This window comes from Oncorhynchus kisutch, unplaced genomic scaffold (assembly GCF_002021735.2).
Source record: "Oncorhynchus kisutch isolate 150728-3 unplaced genomic scaffold, Okis_V2 scaffold1104, whole genome shotgun sequence".
Taxonomy (NCBI): Eukaryota; Metazoa; Chordata; class Actinopteri; order Salmoniformes; family Salmonidae; genus Oncorhynchus; species Oncorhynchus kisutch.
Window position 1 is genome coordinate 81822 of NW_022263049.1, and position 22930 is coordinate 104751.

Consider the following 22930-nt stretch of genomic DNA (forward strand, 5'->3'; position numbering starts at 1 on the left):
GTGGAGAGAGAGAGGAGGGGAGGGGACAGAAGAGAGAGTAGTGGAGAGAGAGAGGAGGGGAGGGGACAGAGGAGAGAGTAGTGGAGAGAGAGAGGAGGGGACAGAGGAGAGAGGAGTGGAGAGAGAGAGGAGGGGACAGAGAAGAGAGTAGTGGAGAGAGAGAGGAGGGGAAGGGAAGAAGAGGAGAAGGGAGGGAGGAGAAGAGAGGGGGAGAAGGGAGGAGAAGAGGAGAGGAGAGGGGGGAGAAGAGAAGAGGAAAGGGGGAGAAGAGGAGAAGCGAGTGGGAGCAGGGAGGAGAAATGGAGAGGTGGAGAAGAGCAGAGGGGTGAGAAGAGGAGAGGGGAGTGGTAGAATAGGGGAGAAGAGGAGGAGAGAAGAGGGGGAAGAGAGGAGAAGAGTAGAAGAGAGGGGGAGAAGCGTAGAGGGGGGAGAAGAGGAGAGGGGGGAGTTGAGGAGAAGAGAGGGAGAGAAGAGAGGTGGTGAAAAGGAGGAGGGGGAGAAGGGGGAGAAGGGGAGAGGGGGGAGAAGATGAAGAGAGAGGATAGTTGGAGAAGAGGAGAGGAGGGGGGAGAAGAGGAAAGGAGGGGAAGAAGAGGAGAGGGGAGAAGAAGAGGAGAAGAGAGACTGGGAGAAGAGGAGATGAGAGGGGGAGGAGAAGAGAGGAGGAGATAAGGCGAGTGGGGAGGAGAGAGGAGAGGAGGAGAAAAGGAGAGGGGAGGGGAGAAGATGAAAGGGGGAGAAGAGGGGAGTGGAGAAAAGGAGAGGGGAGGGGAGGGGAGGGGAGAAGAGGAAAGGGGAAGAAGTGGAGAAGGGAGGGGGGAGAAGAGAGGGGGAGAGGGGGAGAAGATCAGAGGTGGGAGGGGAGGGGAAGAAGATGAGAGGGGGAGAAGATCAGAGGTGGGAGTAGAGGGGAGAAGAGGAGAAGAGAGGGGTTGAAGAGGAGGAGAGGGGGTGAAGAGGAGAGGAAAGGGGAGAAGAGTAGAGGTGGGAGGAGAGGGGAGGAGAGGGGTGAGGAGTGGAGAGGGGAGGAGAAGAGAGGGTGAGAAGGGGGGAGAAGAGGAGAAGAGAGGGGGAGTTCCTTAACTCAATTCTACTGACAATTTTGTCTATGGAGATTGCATGGCTGAGTGCTTGATTTTATACATCTGTCAGGAAAGGGTGTGTCTGAAATAGAATCCACTAATTTGAAGGGGTGTCCACATACTTTTGTATATATAGTGTATGTACACATGGGTGTTGTTGCACCATACCAACAATAAGCCTGTCTTCCCCATCACATCATGAAAGGTCATGTTGATGTTCATTTAACCTCTGTCTCTCTCTTCCTCTGACTCCTCCCTTTCTCCCTCTGACTCCTCCCTTTCTCCTTTGTTTCTCTCTATCTGTCTGTCTCTTTCTCCTCTGTCTCTCTCTTCCTCTGACTCCTCCCTTTCTCCTTTATGTCTCTCTTTCTCTCTCTTTCTCCTCTGTCTCTCTCTTTCTCCTCAGATCTCCAGGCTCAAAGCGTCAGTCCACCAGGTAGGTAGAGTATAAATCTACAGTGATTATAGCAGTTCAATATTAGTCAACTTTATTATCCCACATGGATAAATTCATGTGTCCATACAAACCATTCTAAACCCCAATAACAAGTAGTGTTTTATGGAACTACTAATACTTGTCAACCACAAAGCATCACTGCTGTTAGAATAACAGAATCACTGTCATCATCTGTCCTCACCACTGTGTTTTCCTCTCTGCTGTTTACAGCTGAACTCTCAGTCAGACTGGTGGATGGAACCACTTCCTGTTCTGGGACAGTGGAAGTCTTCTATGAAGGAGAGTGGTTGGGTCTATGTTTTAGTTGGTGGGACATGATGAGAGAGGTTAAGTTTGTGTGTAGAGAGCTGGACTGTGGGAATCCTGTATCTGAATCTAGAGGACCTCTGATTGAAGATGGAAGAGGAGGAGTCACACTATTGAGTTGTAGTGGAGATGAGTCTACTATTAGACAGTGTGGCATAGGAGGACCTGGTTTCTGTGATGGTGGATATTATCATCATGTGACCTGTTCAGGTAAGAGACTGGTCATATTGAGAGATTTATTTATACATTATACAATATTACCATGTATCATGTTTTATGTGTTTTTATTTCATTTAAATAGAGGGAGAGATGTCAGATGTATTTAAACATTATATTTGTGTTTGTCATATTGGTTTATGGGAGATGTTCATGGGCAGATCATTGTAGTTCAGATGGTACTGAAGTGAAGCTGCCTGATGGATGTCCAGCTGTTTATTTTCTATAAAGTGAAGTGAACTTATTCCTGTCTCCTGCCTGCATTATTCCCAACCCGATCCTGAGTGACTAAGAACCCATTTCTACCTCTTACAGTATCAAACATAGCAAACTACTATCTTTTATCCAACATATTTGTGTTTAGTCCTTGACAGTGTCATCAACAAAACTGATTGAATGTTCAACCAACTCTTTTTCTCCAGAGTCTGTGCGGCTTGTGGATGGAGCTGGTCTCTGCTCTGGGAGAGTGGAGGTGAAGTCCAATCAGTCCTGGGCCTCAGTGTGTGAAGCTGACTTTGACCGGCAGGATGCAGAGGTAGTCTGTAGGGATGTTGGCTGTGGGGCTCCTGCAGTTCTACAGGGGGGGCTCTATGGAGAAGGTGAGGGTCAGACCTGGGATAAAGAGTTCCAGTGTAAAGGCAAAGAGTCCCTTCTCCTGGACTGTGACACCTCAGACAGAGAAAACACCTGCCCACCTGGTAATGCTGTTGGACTCACCTGCTCAGGTAAGAAACAGTTTGTCACTCAATCAACATTGTTTCTCACCTGGAGTGAAGAATATGAGAGACAATATAGGTGTGTTTTAGTGAGAAAATAGTAAGATTACTGTCTCTCTCTTTTCTTTTCTCAGAGCCTGATGATGTGAGGCTGGTGGGAGGAGGCAGTCGCTGTGCTGGTGGAGTGGAGTGGTACGACCAGGGAGAGTGGAGGACTGTGGGAGCTGCTGACTGGAAAAGGAGGGATGTAGCTGCAGTAGTGTGTAGACAGCTTGGTTGTGGCTCCACTGTTTCAGAACTACTTGGAAACACCACTAGAGGGATTAGAGTTTCCTGTTCTGGGTTTGAGTCTTCACTGAGGGAGTGTAGAAGAAGTTATGATCTCCATCCTGGACTCACAGTGATCTGCTCAGGTAATAACAACATATTATAATTATATTCAACTGATTTCCTTCATTCATACAACTTCCTCTGCACCTCTCATGATGACTGTTTAACTTGTCAGTCTGCTTTACTAAATAGATCACTCAGTCAAGTAGGAATCAAATACAACTTAAATATCCCAGAATGCTTTGTATTTGAGTTTTACCTCAGTGAACGTCTCTACTCACTACCACTGTCACATGTCATGTTATTGTCACATCTAAATGAGGAAAGTAGTTGAGGAGCTACGTTTTCTTTTTCTCTCCTCTTGTTCCAGATGTCCTGCTTCAGCCTGATATCAACATATGTTGTCTCAGTGACTGTAGGCCCACTACTCATGTTGCCCTGTGAGGGAGGGTGGCTGGCACTGTTACATGCTGATGTTATTGTCATATCTATAGGAAACTAGTTGAAGAGGTTTTTCTTGTTCTCTTTTATTGTTACAGATCTCCTGGTCCAGCCTGATATCTTCCTGACTGACCCAATGGGAGGGGTCTTCAGGGGCCACCAGGGGCCTGAGATGTTCAGGGGCTACAACTTCACCATCACCTGCTCCACTCAGCCACAGTACCCAGGAGGCTCCTTCCACCTCACGTTCACCGGCTCCAACAGAACCCAGACCCAGCCAGCTGTCAATCACTCTGCTGCCTTCCTCTTCCCTGCTGCAGATTACTCCCACCAAGGGAACTACAGATGTGTTTATGACAATTATGTTTTCTCTCATAACTTCTCCTCTGAGAGTGAGCTCTTCTCCCTCACCATCACAGGTAACTGAACATGAACCAGACTTATAACTTTGTCATTGACAGATTTCCCACAGATCTATGTGATGATGATCAGTCCCCTCATCAAAGGTGTTTCTGTTTGCAGCCTCTCCTCTGCCAGCCTTCATCATCAGACACGTTGTAGTGCTGCTGATCCTACTGACAACAATCACCACCTCCTACCTGTACTACAAGGTAAAGACATTTACTCAGACCTTACAAGTCATTTAAACTAGAGGGAGAGGGTGAGGGGGAAGGAGAGAATGGAGATACCAGAGAGTAAATGTCTGACTGTTGGTGCTGTGTCTCCCTAGCCCACCAGGAGGCAGAAGAGAGTGAACAGGGTGAGCAGCATGGATCTTTATGTCAATGCCATGGAGATGGTCTCTCTGAGCTCCAGAGCTGAAGCTGGACCGGGAGAGGAGAGAGCAGCCCAGGGGACGGAGTAGGAGGAGAATGAAGCTGAATTTTAATAACAAGTTCAGAATTAGTTTAACTTTCTAGAACCTTGGAAGAAATCTAAAAGGAGTGATTGCAACCACCATTATTCATTTAGTTTGGTTTTTACCACCATGGGTAACATGGGGTTCTGGGTAACATGGGGGTTTGGTAACATGGGGTTTTGGGTAACATGGGGTTTTTGGGTAACATGGGGTTTTGGTAACATGGGGTTTTGGGTAACATGGGGTTTGGGGTAACATGGGGTTTGGGTAACATTGGGTTTGGGTAACATGGGGTTTGGGTAACATGGGGTTTTGGGGTAACATGGGGTTTTGTTAACATGGAGTTTGGGGTAACATGGGGTTTGGGGTAACATGGGGTTTGGATAACATTGGGTTTGGGTAACATGGGGTTTGGGTAACATGGGGTTTTTGGGTACATGGTGTTTTGGATAACATGGGGGTTTGGGTAACATGGGGGTTCTGGGTAACATGGGGTTTGGTAACATGGGGTTTTGGTAACATGGGGTTTTTGGGTACATGGGGTTTTTTGGGTAACATGGGGTTTGGGTAACATGGTTTTTGGGTAACATGGGGTTTGGGTAACATGGGGTTCGGGTAACATGGGGTTTGGGTAACTTGGGACTTTGGGTAACATGGGGTTTTGGGATAACATGAGGTTTGGGGTAACATGGGGTTTTGGTAACATGGGTTTTGGGTAACATGGGGTTTGGGGGTAACATGGGGTTATGGGCAACATGGGTTTGGGGTACATGGGGGTTTTGTTAATATGGAGTTGGGGTATCATGGGGTTTGGGTAACATGGGGTTTGGGGTAACATGGGGTTTGGGGTAACATGTTGTGGTTTTGGGGAAATGGGATTTTGGGTAACATGGGGTTTGGGGAACATGGGGTTTTGGGGGAAACATGGGTTTTTGGGGAACATGGGGTTTTTTGGGAACATGGGGTTTGGGGAAATGTTGTTTTGTTAACATGGGAATTCGGATAACATGTGATTTTGTGGTAAAATTCGTTTTTTAATTATTTTAAGAGAGTAGCTCAATTACGTCTGTTTTCTTATTTAGAGTCTCTTAGATTTCTTTATCTTATTTAGTGTCTCTTAGATTCTATTCTCTATTTAGTGTCTCTTAGATTCTTTATCTTATTTAGTGTCTCTTAGATTCTTTATCTTACTTAGTGTCTCTTAGATTCTTATCTTTATTAGTGTCTCTTAGATTCTTTATCTTATTTAGTGTCTCTTAGATTCTTTATCTTATTTAGTGTCTCTTAGATTCTTTATCTTATTTAGTGTCTCTTAGATTCTTTATCTTATTTAGTGTCTCTTAGATTCTTTATCTTATTTAGTGTCTCTTAGATTCTTTATCTTATTTAGTGTCTCTTAGATTCTTTATCTTATTTATGTGTCTCTTAGATTCTTTATCTTACTTAGGTTGTCTCTTAATTCTTTATCTTATTTAGTGTCTCTAGATTCTTTATCTTATTTAGTGTCTCTTAGATTCATTTATCTTATTTAGTGTCTTTTAGATTCTTTATCTATTAGTGTCTCTTAGATTCTTTATCTTATTTAGTGTCTCTTAGATTCTTTTATCTTGAAGTGTTTCCATTATTAGTCCAGGTATTATTATAATCATCTGTTCATTCTTTGTATTTTTGAAACATTTTTTAATAAAGGGGGTTTGTATGTTTGATGCACTCTGGATGTCCAATTTTTTGCTGTGCTGTCTATTTGAGATGAAATGAACATTGTGGACAGTTTTCAGCAAGTTGCAACATTGAAATACAGAAAAACTCTTTTTTTCCATAAACAAGCTCTAAATCATGTTTGATGCACTCTGGATGTCCAATTTTTTGCTGTGCTGTCTATTAGATGAAATGAACATTGTGGACAGTGTTCAGCAAGTTGCAACATTGAAATACAGAAAAACTTCTTTTTTTCCATAAACAAGCTCTAAATCATGTTTGATGCACTCTGGATGTCAATTTTGCTGTGCTGTCTATTTGAGATGAAATGAACATTGTGGACAGTTTTCAGCAAGTTGCAACATTGAAATACAGAAAAAATTTTTTTTCCATAAACAAGCTCTAAATCATGTTTGATGCACTCTGGATGTCCAATTTTTGCTGTGCTGTCTATTTGAGATGAAATGAACATTGTGGACAGTTTTCAGCAAGTTGCAACATTGAAATACAGAAAAAACTTTTTTTCCATAAACAAGCTCTAAATCATGTTTGATGCACTCTGGATGTCCAATTTTTGCTGTGCTGTCTATTTGAGATGAAATGAACATTGTGGACAGTTTTCAGCAAGTTGCAACATTGAAATACAGAAAAAACTTTTTTTTCCATAAACAAGCTCTAAATCATGTTTGATGCACTCTGGATGTCCAATTTTTGCTGTGCTGTCTATTTGAGATGAAATGAACATTGTGGACAGTGTTCAGCAAGTTGCAACATTGAAATACAGAAAAAACTTCTTTTTTTCCATAAACAAGCTCTAAATCATGTTTGATGCACTCTGGATGTCCAATTTTTGCTGTGCTGTCTATTTGAGATGAAATGAACATTGTGGACAGTTTCAGCAAGTTGCAACATTGAAATACAGAAAAAACTTCTTTTTCCATAAACAAGCTCTAAATCATGTTTGATGCACTCTGGATGTCCAATTTTTTGCTGTGCTGTCTATTTGAGATGAAATGAACATTGTGGACATTTTCAGCAAGTTGCAACATTGAAATACAGAAAAAAATCTTTTTTTCCATAAACAAGCTCTAAATCATGTTTGATGCACTCTGGATGTCCAATTTTGCTGTGCTGTCTATTTGAGATGAAATGAACATTGTGGACAGTTTTCAGCAAGTTGCAACATTGAAATACAGAAAAAAATCTTTTTTTCCATAAACAAGCTCTAAATCATGTTTGATGCACTCTGGATGTCCAATTTTTTGCTGTGCTGTCTATTTGAGATGAAATGAACATTGTGGACAGTTTTCAGCAAGTTGCAACATTGAAATACAGAAAAAAACTTCTTTTTCCATAAACAAGCTCTAAATCATGTTTGATGCACTCTGGATGTCAAATTTTTGCTGTGCTGTCTATTTGAGATGAAATGAACATTGTGGACATTGTTCAGCAAGTTGCAACATTGAAATACAGAAAAACTATTTTTTCCCATAAACAGCTCTAAATCATGTTTTGATGCACTCTGGATGTCAAATGTTTTGCTGTGCTGTCTATTTGTGATGAAATGAACATTGTGGGACAGTGTTCAGCAAGTTGCACATTTGAAATACAGAAAAAACTTCTTTTTTCCATAAACAAGCTCTAAATCATGTTTGATGCATCTGGCATGTCCAATTTATTGCTGTGCTGTCTATTTTGAGATGAAATTAACATTGTGGACAGTGTTCAGCAAGTTGCAACATTGAAATACAGAAAAACTCTTTTTTTTCCATAAACAAGCTCCTAAATCATGTTTGATGCACTCTGGATGTCCAATTTTTTGCTGTGGCTGTCTTATTTGAGATGAAATGAACATTGTGGACAGTGTTCAGCAAGTTGCAACATTGAAATACAGAAAAAACTATTTTTTTCCATAAACAAGCTCTAAATCATGTTTGATTGGCACTCTGGATGTCAATGTTTTGCTGTGCTGTCTATTTGAGATGAAATGAACATTGTGGACAGTGTTCAGCAAGTTGCAAACATTGAAATACAGAAAAAACTTCTTTTTTCCATAAACAAGCTCTAAATCATGTTTGATGCACTCTGGATGTCCAATTTTTTGCTGTGCTGTCTACTTGAGATGAAATGAACATTGTGGACAGTGTTCAGCAAGTTGCAACATTGAAATACAGAAAAAACTTCTTTTTTCCCATAAACAAGCTCTAAATCATGTTTGATGCACTCTGGATGTCCAAATGTTTTGCTGTGCTGTCTATTTGAGATGAAATGAACATTGTGGACAGTGTTCAGCAAGTTGCAACATTGAAATACAGAAAAAATTCTTTTTTTCCCAATAAACAAGCTCTAAATCATGTTTGATGCACTCTGGATGTCCAATTTTGCTGTGCTGTCTATTTGAGATGAAATGAACATTGTGGACAGTTTTTCAGCAAGTTGCAACATTGAAATACAGAAAAAACTATTTTTTCCATAAACAAGCTCTAAATCATGTTTGATGCACTCTGGATGTCAAATGTTTTGCTGTGCTGTCTATTTGAGATGAAATGAACATTGTGGACAGTTTTCAGCAAGTTGCAACATTGAAATACAGAAAAAAATCTTTTTTTCCATAACAAGCTCTAAATCATGTTTGATGCACTCTGGATGTCCCAATTTTTGCTGTGCTGTCTATTTGAGATGAAATGAACATTGTGGACCAGTTTTCAGCAAGTTGCAACATTGAAATACAGAAAAACTTCTTTTTTCCATAACAAGCTCTAAATCATGTTTGATGCACTCTGGATGTCAAATTTTTTGCTGTGCTGTCTATTGTGATGAATGAACATTGTGGGCAGTGTTCAGCAAGTTGCAACATTGAAATACAGAAAAAAACTTATTTTTTCATAAACAAGCTCTATATCATGTTTGATGCACCTGGATGTCAAATTTTTGGCTGTGGCTGTCTATTTGAGATGAAAATGAACATTGTGGACAGTGTTCAGCAAGTTGCAACATTGAAATACAGAAAAAACTTCTTTTTTCCATAAACAAGCTCTAAATCATGTTTGATGCACTCTGGATGTCCAATTTTTTGCTGTGCTGTCTATTGAGATGAAATGAACATTGTGGACAGTGTTCAGCAAGTTGCAACATTGAAATACAGAAAAACTTTTTTTTTCCCATAAACAAGCTCTAAATCATGTTTGATGCACTCTGGATGTCAATGTTTTGCTGTGCTGTCTATTTGAGATGAAATGAACATTGTGGACAGTGTTCAGCAAGTTGCAACATTGAAATACAGAAAAAACTTCTTTTTTTCCATAAACAAGCTCTAAATCATGTTTGATGCACTCTGGATGTCCAATGTTTTGCTGTGCTGTCTATTTGAGATGAAATGAACATTGTGGACAGTGTTTCAGCAAGTTGCAACATTGAAATACAGAAAAAACTTCTTTTTTCCCATAAACAAGCTCTAAATCATGTTTGATGCACTCTGGATGTCCAATTTTTGCTGTGCTGTCTATTTGAGATGAAATGAACATTGTGGACAGTGTTCAGCAAGTTGCAACATTGAAATACAGAAAAAACTTCTTTTTTCCCATAAACAAGCTCTAAATCATGTTTGATGCACTCTGGATGTCAAATGTTTTGCTGTGCTGTCTATTTGAGATGAAATGAACATTGTGGACAGTGTTCAGCAAGTTGCAACATTGAAATACAGAAAAAACTTCTTTTTTCCATAAACAAGCTCTAAATCATGTTTGATGCACTCTGGATGTCCAATTTTTGCTGTGCTGTCTATTTGAGATGAAATGAACATTGTGGACAGTGTTCAGCAAGTTGCAACATTGAAATACAGAAAAAATCTTTTTTTCCATAAACAAGCTCTAAATCATGTTTGATGCACTCTGGATGTCCAATTTTTGCTGTGCTGTCTATTTGAGATGAAATGAACATTGTGGACAGTGTTCAGCAAGTTGCAACATTGAAATACAGAAAAAACTTCTTTTTTCCATAAACAAGCTCTAAATCATGTTTGATGCACTCTGGATGTCAAATTTTTGCTGTGCTGTCTATTTGAGATGAAATGAACATTGTGGACAGTGTTCAGCAAGTTGCAACATTGAAATACAGAAAAAACTCTTTTTTTCCATAAACAAGCTCTAAATCATGTTTGATGCACTCTGGATGTCAAATGTTTTGCTGTGCTGTCTATTTGAGATGAAATGAACATTGTGGACAGTGTTCAGCAAGTTGCAACATTGAAATACAGAAAAACTTCTTTTTTTCCATAAACAAGCTCTAAATCATGTTTGATGCACTCTGGATGTCCAATTTTTGCTGTGCTGTCTATTTGAGATGAAATGAACATTGTGGACAGTGTTTCAGCAAGTTGCAACATTGAAATACAGAAAAAATCTTTTTTTCCATAAACAAGCTCTAAATCATGTTTGATGCACTCTGGATGTCAATTTTTTGCTGTGCTGTCTATTTGAGATGAAATGAACATTGTGGACAGTGTTCAGCAAGTTGCAACATTGAAATACAGAAAAAACTTCTTTGTTTCCATAAACAAGCTCTAAATCATGTTTGATGCACTCTGGATGTCCAATTTTTGCTGTGCTGTCTATTTGAGATGAAATGAACATTGTGGACAGTGTTCAGCAAGTTGCAACATTGAAATACAGAAAAAACTTCTTTTTTCCATAAACAAGCTCTAAATCATGTTTGATGCACTCTGGATGTCCAATTTTTTGCTGTGCTGTCTATTTGAGATGAAATGAACATTGTGGACAGTGTTCAGCAAGTTGCAACATTGAAATACAGAAAAAACTTCTTTTTTCCATAAACAAGCTCTAAATCATGTTTGATGCACTCTGGATGTCCAATTTTTGCTGTGCTGTCTATTTGAGATGAAATGAACATTGTGGACAGTGTTCAGCAAGTTGCAACATTGAAATACAGAAAAAACTTCTTTTTTTCCATAAACAAGCTCTAAATCATGTTTGATGCACTCTGGATGTCCAATTTTTGCTGTGCTGTCTATTTGAGATGAAATGAACATTGTGGACAGTGTTCAGCAAGTTTGCAACATTGAAATACAGAAAAAATCTTTTTTTCCCATAAACAAGCTCTAAATCATGTTTGATGCACTCTGGATGTCAATGTTTTGCTGTGCTGTCTATTTGAGATGAAATGAACATTGTGGACAGTGTTCAGCAAGTTGCAACATTGAAATACAGAAAAAACTTCTTTTTTCCATAAACAAGCTCTAAATCATGTTTGATGCACTTGGATGTCCAATTTTTGCTGTGCTGTCTATTTGAGATGAAATGAACATTGTGGACAGTGTTCAGCAAGTTGCAACATTGAAATACAGAAAAAACTTCTTTTTTCCATAAACAAGCTCTAAATCATGTTTGATGCACTCTGGATGTCCAATTTTTGCTGTGCTGTCTATTTGAGATGAAATGAACATTGTGGACAGTTTTCAGCAAGTTGCAACATTGAAATACAGAAAAAAATCTTTTTTTCCATAAACAAGCTCTAAATCATGTTTGATGCACTCTGGATGTCCAATTTTTGCTGTGCTGTCTATTTGAGATGAAATGAACATTGTGGACAGTGTTCAGCAAGTTGCAACATTGAAATACAGAAAAAATCTTTTTTTCCCATAAACAAGCTCTAATCATGTTTGATGCACTCTGGATGTCAAATGTTTTGCTGTGCTGTCTATTTGAGATGAAATGAACATTGTGGACAGTGTTCAGCAAGTTGCAACATTGAAATACAGAAAAAACTTCTTTTTTCCATAAACAAGCTCTAAATCATGTTTTGATGCACTCTGGATGTCCAATTTTTGCTGTGCTGTCTATTTGAGATGAAATGAACATTGTGGACAGTGTTCAGCAAGTTGCAACATTGAAATACAGAAAAACATCTTTTTTTCCATAAACAAGCTCTAAATCATGTTTGATGCACTCTGGATGTCCAATTTTTTGCTGTGTGCTGTCTACTTGAGATGAAATGAACATGTGGACAGTGTTCAGCAAGTTGCAACATTGAAATACAGAAAAAACTTCTTTTTTTCCATAAACAAGCTCTAAATCATGTTTGATGCACTCTAGATGTCCAATTTTTGCTGTGCTGTCTATTTGATGATGAAATGAACATTGTGGACAGTGTTCAGCAAGTTGCAACATTGAAATACAGAAAAACTTCTTTTTTTCCATAAACAAGCTCTAAATCATGTTTGATGCACTCTGATGTCAAATTTTTGCTGTGCTGTCTATTTGAGATGAAATGAACATTGTGGACAGTGTTCAGCAAGTTGCAACATTGAAATACAGAAAAAACTTCTTTTTTCCATAAACAAGCTCTAAATCATGTTTGATGCACTCTGGATGTCCAATTTTGCTGTGCTGTCTACTTGAGATGAAATGAACATTGTGGACAGTGTTCAGCAAGTTGCAACATTGAATACAGAAAAACATCTTTTTTCCATAAACAAGCTCTAAATCATGTTGATGCACTCTGGATGTCCAATTTTTGCTGTGCTGTCTATTTGAGATGAAATGAACATTGTGGACAGTTTCAGCAAGTTGCAACATTGAAATACAGAAAAAACTTTTTTTTTCCATAAACAAGCTCTAAATCATGTTTGATGCACTCTGGATGTCAAATTTTTGCTGTGCTGTCTATTTGAGATGAAATGAACATTGTGGACAGTGTTCAGCAAGTTGCAACATTGAAATACAGAAAAAACTTCTTTTTTCCCATAAACAAGCTCTAAATCATGTTTGATGCACTCTGGATGTCCAATTTTTGCTGTGCTGTCTATTGAGATGAAATGAACATTGTGGACAGTGTTCAGCAAGTTGCAACATTGAAATACAGAAAAACTTCTTTTTTCCATAAACAAGCTCTAAATCATGTTTGATGCACTCTGGATGTCCAATTTTCTGTGCTGTCTATTGAGATGAAATGAACATTGTGGACAGTTTTCAGCAAGTTGCAACATTGAAATAGAAAACAACAAAAAATCTTTTTTTCCATAAACAGCTCTAAATCATGTTTGATGCACTCTGGATGTCCAATTTTTGCTGTGCTGTCTATTTGAGATGAAATGAACATTGTGGACAGTTTTCAGCAAGTTGCAACATTGAAATACAGAAAAACTTCTTTTTCCCATACTTGGCAAAACACTGGTATTCCTGTCTTGCAGGAAATCATGCACAGAACGAGCAGTATGGCTGGTGGCATTGTCAGCTTGTTGTTGTTGTTGTTGTCATGGTTGTTCCTGTTGGGTAGCAACTTCATCAGCTTGTTGTTGTTATTGTCATGGTTTTTCCTGTTGGGTAGCAACTTCATCAGCTTTGTGCTTGTTATTGTCATGGTTGTTCCTGTTGGGATTTGCAACTCATCACCACTTGTTGTTGTTGTTTGTCATGGTTGTTCCTGTTGGGGTAAGCAACTTCACACCAGCTTGTTGGTTGGTTGTTGTCATGGTTGTTCCTGTTGGGTAGGCAACTTACACCAGCTTGTTGTTGTTGTGTCATGGTTGTCCTGTTGGGTAGCAAAATTCACAGGCTTATTGTTTGTTGTCCAGGTTGTTCCTGTTTGGGTAAGCACTTCACCCAGCTTGTTGTTGTTGTTGTCATGGTTGTTAATGTTGGGTAGCAACTTCACCAGCTTCTTGTTGGTTGTTATTCTGAAGCATCTTGTGTGATGTGGTCTTGAGGGGAGAGGGTGAGAGAAGATGGATTCTATTCATATGCTTGTCCAGCTTCTGAAGAACGTATGGTGCTAGAATGGAGAGGAGATCAGTAAACACAGAACGTGTGGTGCTAGAATGGAGAGGAGATCAGTAAACAACAGAACGTATGGTGCTAGAATGGAGAGGAGATCAGTAAACGACAGAACATATGGTGCTAGAATGGAGAGGAGATCAGTAAACAACAGAACGTATGGTGCTAGAATGGAGAGGAGGTCAGTAAACAAACAGAACGTATGGTGCTAGAATGGAGAGGAGATCAGTAAACAACAGAACGTATGGTGCTAGAATGGAGAGGAGATCAGTAACAACAGAACGTATGGTGCTAGAATGGAGAGGAGATCAGTAAACAACACAACGCATGGTGCTAGAATGGAGAGGTGAGGAGATCAGTAAACAACAGAACGTATGGTGCTAGAATGGAGAGGAGATCAATAAACAATATATTTAGATTATCTTCACAACTAGACAGTTACAGTACATTTGACCTTAAAGGTAAAATCCTAATTGTATATGTACTTACCTATATAGACACACTTCCCAGGTTTGACAGAAAAAACTTGCCACAAAGACTATTTTCCTGACTGTCTCTACTGATGGCCTCTAACAGCAGAATAAAATAAGTGGGATATTTAAACAGCACTGAAAACAGAGTAGGTTGCTAGTTGACGATGTGTTGTAAATTGTTTCAATGCTGCCGTCTACAGATCTTCTAATGTATTGTAACACCACATGTACCAATACAGTAGAATAGACAGGGACACTGTGTAATGATACAATGACCCTCCATCCAATGTTCCTGCTGCTGTTGTGCAACATTGTGACGCCACTGACATGTTTCCAGGTTGCCATGCCGACGAAAGAGAAGGTGTTTTCATTCTGTAACAAGGCCTTCACTTCAGTCTGGATGGCTGCTTGACTGCAGACAGGTTACACAGTATCAGTGGAGGTGTTAGGCTGTTTCTGCTCTCCTCCCAACTACTAATGGAATTGTCCTGCCAATGCAACGTATGAAAATGTATCCAGTCACTACTGTAAGTCTCTCTGGATAAGAGCGTCTGCTAAATGACTCACATGTTCAATGTAATGTTCAGTTTGACAATATCAATGGAATAGACCAAAGCAGAGCCATGTATTTAGATATGAACAGATATCTCGATGGAGGATAATGTCCGTATTTAGCTACGTTATTAGCTGTTTTGCTCACCAAAGGTGGAACAAAGTGAAACTGTTGATGTCAAAGCCTCAGTTCCGGGAGAGTAGTGGGTGAAACCATTCACCTCAGGAAAAGGGGTGATATAAATAACGTTTCCTTTCATTATGTGTTACTGAATTCATTAAGATATTTGCTGCCATTGTAGTAATGTTGATAATACGAGAGGTCTTCGGACTTACCATTTTTGTATAATTTCCTTTGAAAGAACAACTAGTGTGTTTGAGTGCTTCTCCCCTATTTGGGAAGTTGGTCTGCCCGCTCCTCAGTCTGACAGATATTCTGAGAGCAGGTTCGAGTCCTCTTCCTCTGGACATAAACACTGTTTCAAACTGTATAACACAATAGTGGTTTTGGAAAACTGGTTCATATATCCTAAAGGCAATAGCGAATGTGGCTCTGTAGATATTTATTTAGCCGTTCATGAATTGAAGACCTATTTCAGCCAGTTAACCAAGTTGTTGCTGTCTTAGCTAGCCGTGTTAATGACGAGCTAACGAGCACCGTTGGTCTCTGCACTACAATGTCACGCTAGTTATTACCAGCAGGTGATTTACTAGCAGGGGACTTATTGAAATATTAGGTACCTGTACTATATAAACACTGCTAATCCAACAATAGTGTAGGTGTCTGTAGTATATAAACACTGCTAATCCAACAATAGTGCTAGGTGTCTGTACTATATAAACACTGCTAATCCAACAATAGTGCTAGGTGTTGTTAGCAATTGGATATGTAGACGGACGAGTCGGTCAAGGATCGACTCAGACAAGGTGGTAAATTGTATGACAAGCTACAGTTTATTCAGAGTGAAGATATCTAGAACAGCGTAATTACGGCTCTCCCGCTGGTTCGTACGGAAGCGCAGACGAAGAAGAGGCCGTTACAATCAGTACACCACTATTATATAGAAAAGAAAGTAGGTTGATTCTGGAAGATCGGATCTTTGGATTGGTTCAGCTGGGGTGTAGTCTGTAGTCTTCCGCCATTGGCTCAGTAGTCTGTCCGTCATCGTAGAATCCTCTTCGGGCATTCAACGTTCAGAGACAACGGAAATCATGTGTGTGTGCGCTGGTTTTGGCCATTAGTGTAATGCGGGAGCTATCCTGTAGGGGACCCCACAGGCTCAACTCTGAGTTGTAGCCCCCCTTAACAATAGTTTGGTCACCTACATAAGAATGAGCATTTCTCTACAGTGTCTGTACTATAGAAACACTGCTAATCCAACAATAGTGCTAGGTGTCTGTACTATATAAACACTGCTAATCCAACAATAGTGCTCGGTGTCTGTACTATAGAAACACTGCTAATCCAACAATAGTGCTCGGTGTCTGTACTATAGAAACACTGCTAATACAACAATAGTGCCAGGTGTCTGTACTATATAAACACTGCTAATACAACAATAGTGCTGGGTGTCTGTACTATATAAACACTGCTAATACAACAATAGTGCTAGGTGCCTGTACTATATAAACACTGCTAATCCAACAATAGTGCTAGGTGTCTGTACTATATAAACACTGCTAATACAACAATAGTGTAGGTGTCTGTACTATATAAACACTGCTAATCCAACAATAGTGTAGGTGTCTGTACTATATAAACACTGCTAATACAACATAGTGCTAGGTGTCTGTACTATATAAACACTGCTAATCCAACAATAGTGCTAGGTGCCTGTACTTGGTCTACTATTATCCTACGGAACAGTACAGCTTGGGTTGGTCTACTCTTATCCTACTGAACAGTACAGTTTGGGTTGGTCTACTATTATCCTACTGAACAGTACAACTTGGGTTGGTCTACTATTATCCTACTGAACAGTACAGCTTGGGTTTGGTCTACTATTATCCTACTGAACAGTACAGCTTGGGTTGGTCTACTATTATCCTACTGAACAGTACCACTTGGGTTGGTCTACTATTATCCTACTGAACAGTACAGCTTGGGTTGGCCTGTAACAAGTAATTAAAGAGTAAAAAGTAATTAAAGAGCAACAGTAAAATAACAATAGCAGGACTATATACAGGTCAGTACCTTGCTCTCCAGAGAAGACAGGCTATGTGCACACAGCCCACAACATGAGGTGGAAACTGAGATGCACTTCCTAACCTCCTGCCAAATGTATGACCAGTTACTTCATACTGTATGTTGTAGTCTGTCCAAGAGGGGAATCACACAGACTGATCTCAGTTAATTCATACTGTATGTTGTAGTCTGTCCAAGAGGGGAATCACACAGACTGATCTCAGTTAATTCATACTGTATGTTGTAGTCTGTCCAAGAGGGGAATCACACAGACTGATCTCAGTTAATTCATACTGTATGTTGTAGTCTGTCCAAGAGGGGAATCACACAGACCGATCTCAGTTAATTCATACTGTATGTTGTAGTCTGTCCAAGAAGGGAATCACACAGACTGATCTCAGTTAATTCATACTGTATGTTGTAGTCTGTCCAAGAGGGGAATCACACAGACTGATCTCAGTTAATTCATACTGTATGTTGTAGTCTGTCTAATAATTAAATCACACAGACTGATCTCAGTTAATTCATACTGTATGTTGTAGTCTGTCTAATAATTAAATCACACAGACTGATCTCAGTTCATTCATACTGTATGTTGTAGTCTGTCTAATAATTAAATCACACAAGACTGACAGCCTGTAATTTTATTAAAAGCATCCAGTTGATTACATGGCAGTTTAGAGAGCAACATCACAACAATAATCTACTTCATAATCAATATCATAACATTTATAATCAATAACATCATTATCTCTATACTACTAACAACATAACACTAATCTACATCATAATCAATATCATAACATTCATAATCAATAACATCATTATCTATATACTACTAACAACATAACACTAATCTACATCATAATCAATATCATAACGTTTATAATCAATAACATCATTATCTCTATACTACTAACAACATAACACTAATCTACATCATAATCAATATCATAACGTTTATAATCAATAACATCATTATCTCTATACTACTAACAACATAACACTAATCTACATCATAATCAATATAACATTTATAATCAATAACATCATGAGAGGTAAACAACAACAAACCCCTTTATTAAAAAATGTTTCAAAATACAAAGAATGAACAGATGATTATAATAATACCTGGACTAATAATGGAAACACTTCAAGATAAAGAATCTAAGAGACACTAAATAAGATAAAGAATCTAAGAGACACTAAATAAGATAAAGAATCTAAGAGACACTAAATAAGATAAAGAATCTAAGAGACACTAAATAAGATAAAGAATCTAAGAGACACTAATAAGATAAAGAATCTAAGAGACACTAATAAGATAAAGAATCTAAGAGACACTAAATAAGATAAAGAATCTAAGAGACACTAAATAAGATGAAGAATCTAAGAGACACTAAATAAGATAAAGAATCTAAGAGACTCTAAATAAGAAAACAGACGTAATTGAGCTACTCTCTTAAAATAATTAAAAAAACGATTGTTACCAAAATCACATGTTATCCGAATTCCCATGTTAACAAAACAACATTTCCCCCAAACCCCATGTTCCCCAAAACCCCATGTTCCCCAAAAACCCATGTTCCCCAAAACCCCATGTTCCCCAAACCCCATGTTACCCAAAATCCAATTTTCCCAAAACCACATGTTACCCCAAACCCCATGTTACCCCAAACCCCATGTTACCCAAACCCCATGATACCCCAAACTCCATATTAACAAAACCCCATGTTACCCCAAACCCCATGTTGCCCATAACCCCATGTTACCCCCAAACCCATGTTACCCAAACCCATGTTACCCAAACCCCATGTTACCCAAACCTCATGTTATCCAAAACCCCATGTTACCCAAAGTCCCAAGTTACCCAAACCCCATGTTACCCGAACCCCATGTTTACCCAAACCCCATGTTACCCCAAAAACCATGTTACCCAAACCCCATGTTACCCAAAAACCCCATGTTACCCAAAAACCCCATGTTACCAAAACCCCATGTTACCAAACCCCATGTTACCCAGAACCCCATGTTACCCAAACCCCCATGTTATCCAAAACACCATGTTACCCAAAACCCCATGTTACCCAAACCCCATGTTACCCAAACCCAATGTTACCCAAACCCCATGTTACCCCAAACCCCATGTTACCCCAAACTCCATGTTAACAAAACCCCATGTTACCCAAAACCCCATGTTACCCAAACCCCATGTTACCCAACCCAATGTTACCCAAACCCCATGTTACCCCAAACCCCATGTTACCCAAAACCCCATGTTACCAAAACCCCATGTTACCCAAAACCCCATGTTACCCAAAACCCCATGTTACCAAAACCCCATGTTACCCAGAACCCCATGTTACCCATGGTGGTAAAAACCAAACTAAATGAATAATGGTGGTTGCAATCACTCCTTTTAGATTTCTTCCAAGGTTCTAGAAAGTTAAACTAATTCTGAACTTGTTATTAAAATTCAGCTTCATTCTCCTCCTACTCCGTCCCCTGGGCTGCTCTCTCCTCTCCCGGTCCAGCTTCAGATCTGGAGCTCAGAGAGACCATCTCCATGGCATTGACATAAAGATCCATGCTGCTCACCCTGTTCACTCTCTTCTGCCTCCTGGTGGGCTAGGGAGACACAGCACCAACAGTCAGACATTTACTCTCTGGTATCTCCATTCTCTCCTTCCCCCTCACCCTCTCCCTCTAGTTTAAATGACTTGTAACGTCTGAGTAAATGTCTTTACCTTGTAGTACAGGTAGGAGGTGGTGATTGTTGTCAGTAGGATCAGCAGCACTACAACGTGTCTGATGATGAAGGCTGGCAGAGGAGAGGCTGCAAACAGAAACACCTTTGATGAGGGGACTGATCATCATCACATAGATCTGTGGGAAATCTGTCAATGACAAAGTTATAAGTCTGGTTCATGTTCAGTTACCTGTGGATGGTGAGGGAGAGGAGCTCACTCTCAGAGGAGAAGTTATGAGAGAAAACATAATTGTCATAAACACAGCTGTAGTTCCCTTGGTGGGAGTCATCTGCAGCAGGGAAGAGGAAGGCAGCAGAGTGATTGACAGCTGGCTGGGTCTGGGTTCTGTTGGAGCCGGTGAACGTGAGGAGGAAGGAGCCTCCTGGGTACTGTGGCTGAGTGGAGCAGGTGATGGTGAAGTTGTAGCCCCTGAACATCTCAGGCCCCTGGTGGCCCCTGAAGACCCCTCCCATTGGGTCAGTCAGGAAGATATCAGGCTGGACCAGGAGATCTGTAACAATAAAAGAGAACAAGAAGAACCTCTTCAACTAGTTTCCTATAGATATGACAATAACATCAGCATGTAACAGTGCCAGCCACCCTCCCTCACAGGGCAACATGAGTAGTGGGCCTACAGTCACTGAGACAACATATGTTGATATCAGGCTGAAGCAGGACATCTGGAACAAGAGGAGAGAAAAAGAAAACGTAGCTCCTCAACTACTTTCCTCATTTAGATGTGACAATAACATGACATGTGACAGTGGTAGTGAGTAGAGACGTTCACTGAGGTAACACTCAAATACAAAAGCATTCTGGGATATTTAAGTTGTATTTGATTCCTACTTGACTGAGTGATCTATTTAGTAAAGCAGACTGACAAGTTAAACAGTCATCATGAGAGGTGCAGAGGAAGTTGTATGAATGAAGGAAATCAGTTGAATATAATTATAATATGTTGTTATTACCTGAGCAGATCACTGTGAGTCCAGGACGGAGATCATACATTCTTCTACATCCCCTCAGTGAAGACTCAGACCCAGAACAGATAAATCCAAACCCTCTAGTGGTGTTTCCAGGTAGTACTGAAACAGTGGAGCCACAACCCATTTGTCTACACACTACTGCAGCTACATCCCTCTGGTCCCAGTCAGCAGCTCCCACAATCCTCCACTCTCCCTTGTTGTACCGCTCCACTCCACCAGCACAGCGACTGTCTCCTCCCACCAGCCTCACATCATCAGGCTCTGAGAAAAGAAAAGAGAGAGACAGTAATCTTACTATTTTCTAAACACACCTATATTGTCTCTCATATTCTTCACTCCAGGTGAGAAACAATGTTGACTGATTGACAAACTGTTTCTTACCTGAGCAGGTGAGTCCAACAGCATTACCAGGTAGGCAGGTGTTGTTCTCTCTGTCTGAGGTGTCACAGTCCAGGAGAAGGGACTCTTTGCCTTTACACTGGAACTCTTTATCCCAGCTCTGACCCACACCTCCTCCATAGAGCCCCCCCTGTAGAGCTGCAGGAGCCCCACAGCCAAGCTCCCCACAGACTACCTCTGCATCCTGCCGGTCAAAGTCAGCTTCACACACTGAGGCCCAGGACTGATTGGACTTCACCTCCACTCTCCCAGAGCAGAAACCAGCTCCATCCACAAGCCGCACAGACTCTGGAGAAAAAGAGTTGGTTGAACATTCAATCAGTTTTGTTGATGACACTGTCAAGGACTAAACACAAATATGTTGGGTAAAAGATTGTAGTTTGCTATGTTTGATACTGTAAGAGGTAGAAATGGGTTCTTAGTCACTCGGGATAGGGTTGGGAATAATGCAGGCAGGAGACAGGAATAAGTTCACTTCACTTTATAGAAAATAAACAGCTGGACATCCATCAGGCAGCTTCACTTCAGTACCATCTGAACTACAATGATCTGCCCATGAACATCTCCCATAAACCAATATGACAAACACAAATATAATGTATAAATAAATCTCTCAATATGACCAGTCTCTTACCTGAACAGATCACATGATGATAATATTCACCATCACAGAAACCAGGTCTTCCTCCTGTGATGCCACACTGTCTAATAGAAGACTCATCTCCACTACAACCAAATAGTCTGACTCCTCTTCTTCCATCTTCAATCAGAGGTCCTCTAGATTCAGATACAGGATTCCCACAGTCCATCTCTCTACACACAACATTAATCTCTCTCATCATGTCCCACAACCAACTAAAACATAGACCCAACCACTCTCCTTCATAGAAGACTTCCACTGTCCCAGAACAGGAAGTGGTCCCATCCACCAGTCTGACAGAGAGTTCAGCTGTAAACAGCAGAGAGGAAAACACAGTGGTGAGGACAGATGATGACAGTGATTCTGTTATTCTAACAGCAGTGATGCTTTGTGGTTGACAAGTATTAGTAGTTCCATAAAACACTACTTGTTATTGGGGTTTAGAATGGTTTGTATGGACACATGAATTTCTCCATGTGGGATAATAAAGTTGACTAACATTGAACTCTTATAATCACTGTAGATTTATACTCTACCTACCTGGTGGACTGACGCTTTGAGCCTGGAGATCTGAGGAGAAAGAGAGAGGCAGAGGAGAAAGAGAGAGGTTAAATGAACATCAAAATGACCTTTCATGATGTGATGGGGAAGACAGGCTTATCGTTGGTATGGTGCAACAACACCCATGTGTACATACACTATATATACACTATATATACAAAAGTATGTGGACACCCCTTCAAATTAGTGGACTCTATTTCAGCCACACCCCTACCTGACAGATGTATCAAATCAAGCACTCAGCCATGCAATCTCCATAGACAAACATTGGCAGTAGAATTGAGTTAATGAACTCGCCCTCTCTTCTCCTCCTCTCTTCTCCTCCCCTCTCCACTCCTCACCCCTCTCCTCCCCTCTCCTCCCACCTCTACTCTTCTCCCCCTCTCCTCTACTCTTCTCCCCCTCTCCTCTACTCTTCTCCACTCTCTTCTCCTCTTCTCCCCCTTTCCTCTCCTCTTCAGCCTCTCTCATCCTCTTCAACCCCTTTCT

General features: G+C 40.3%; 2 long non-coding RNA genes across 2 annotated transcripts; both read left to right on the forward strand.

Moving 5' to 3' along the window:
• The first annotated feature begins 1472 nt into the window (after nt 1-1472).
• Nucleotides 1473-2533, forward strand: LOC116364612 (uncharacterized). Its single transcript, XR_004208016.1, has 3 exons — nt 1473-1518; nt 1750-2055; nt 2484-2533. It is a non-coding gene; the product is annotated as an uncharacterized LOC116364612 (long non-coding RNA).
• Nucleotides 2534-2765: 232 nt separating this feature from the next.
• Nucleotides 2766-3696, forward strand: LOC116364611 (uncharacterized). Its single transcript, XR_004208015.1, has 3 exons — nt 2766-2786; nt 2912-3190; nt 3647-3696. It is a non-coding gene; the product is annotated as an uncharacterized LOC116364611 (long non-coding RNA).
• The last annotated feature ends 19234 nt before the right edge of the window (nt 3697-22930 follow it).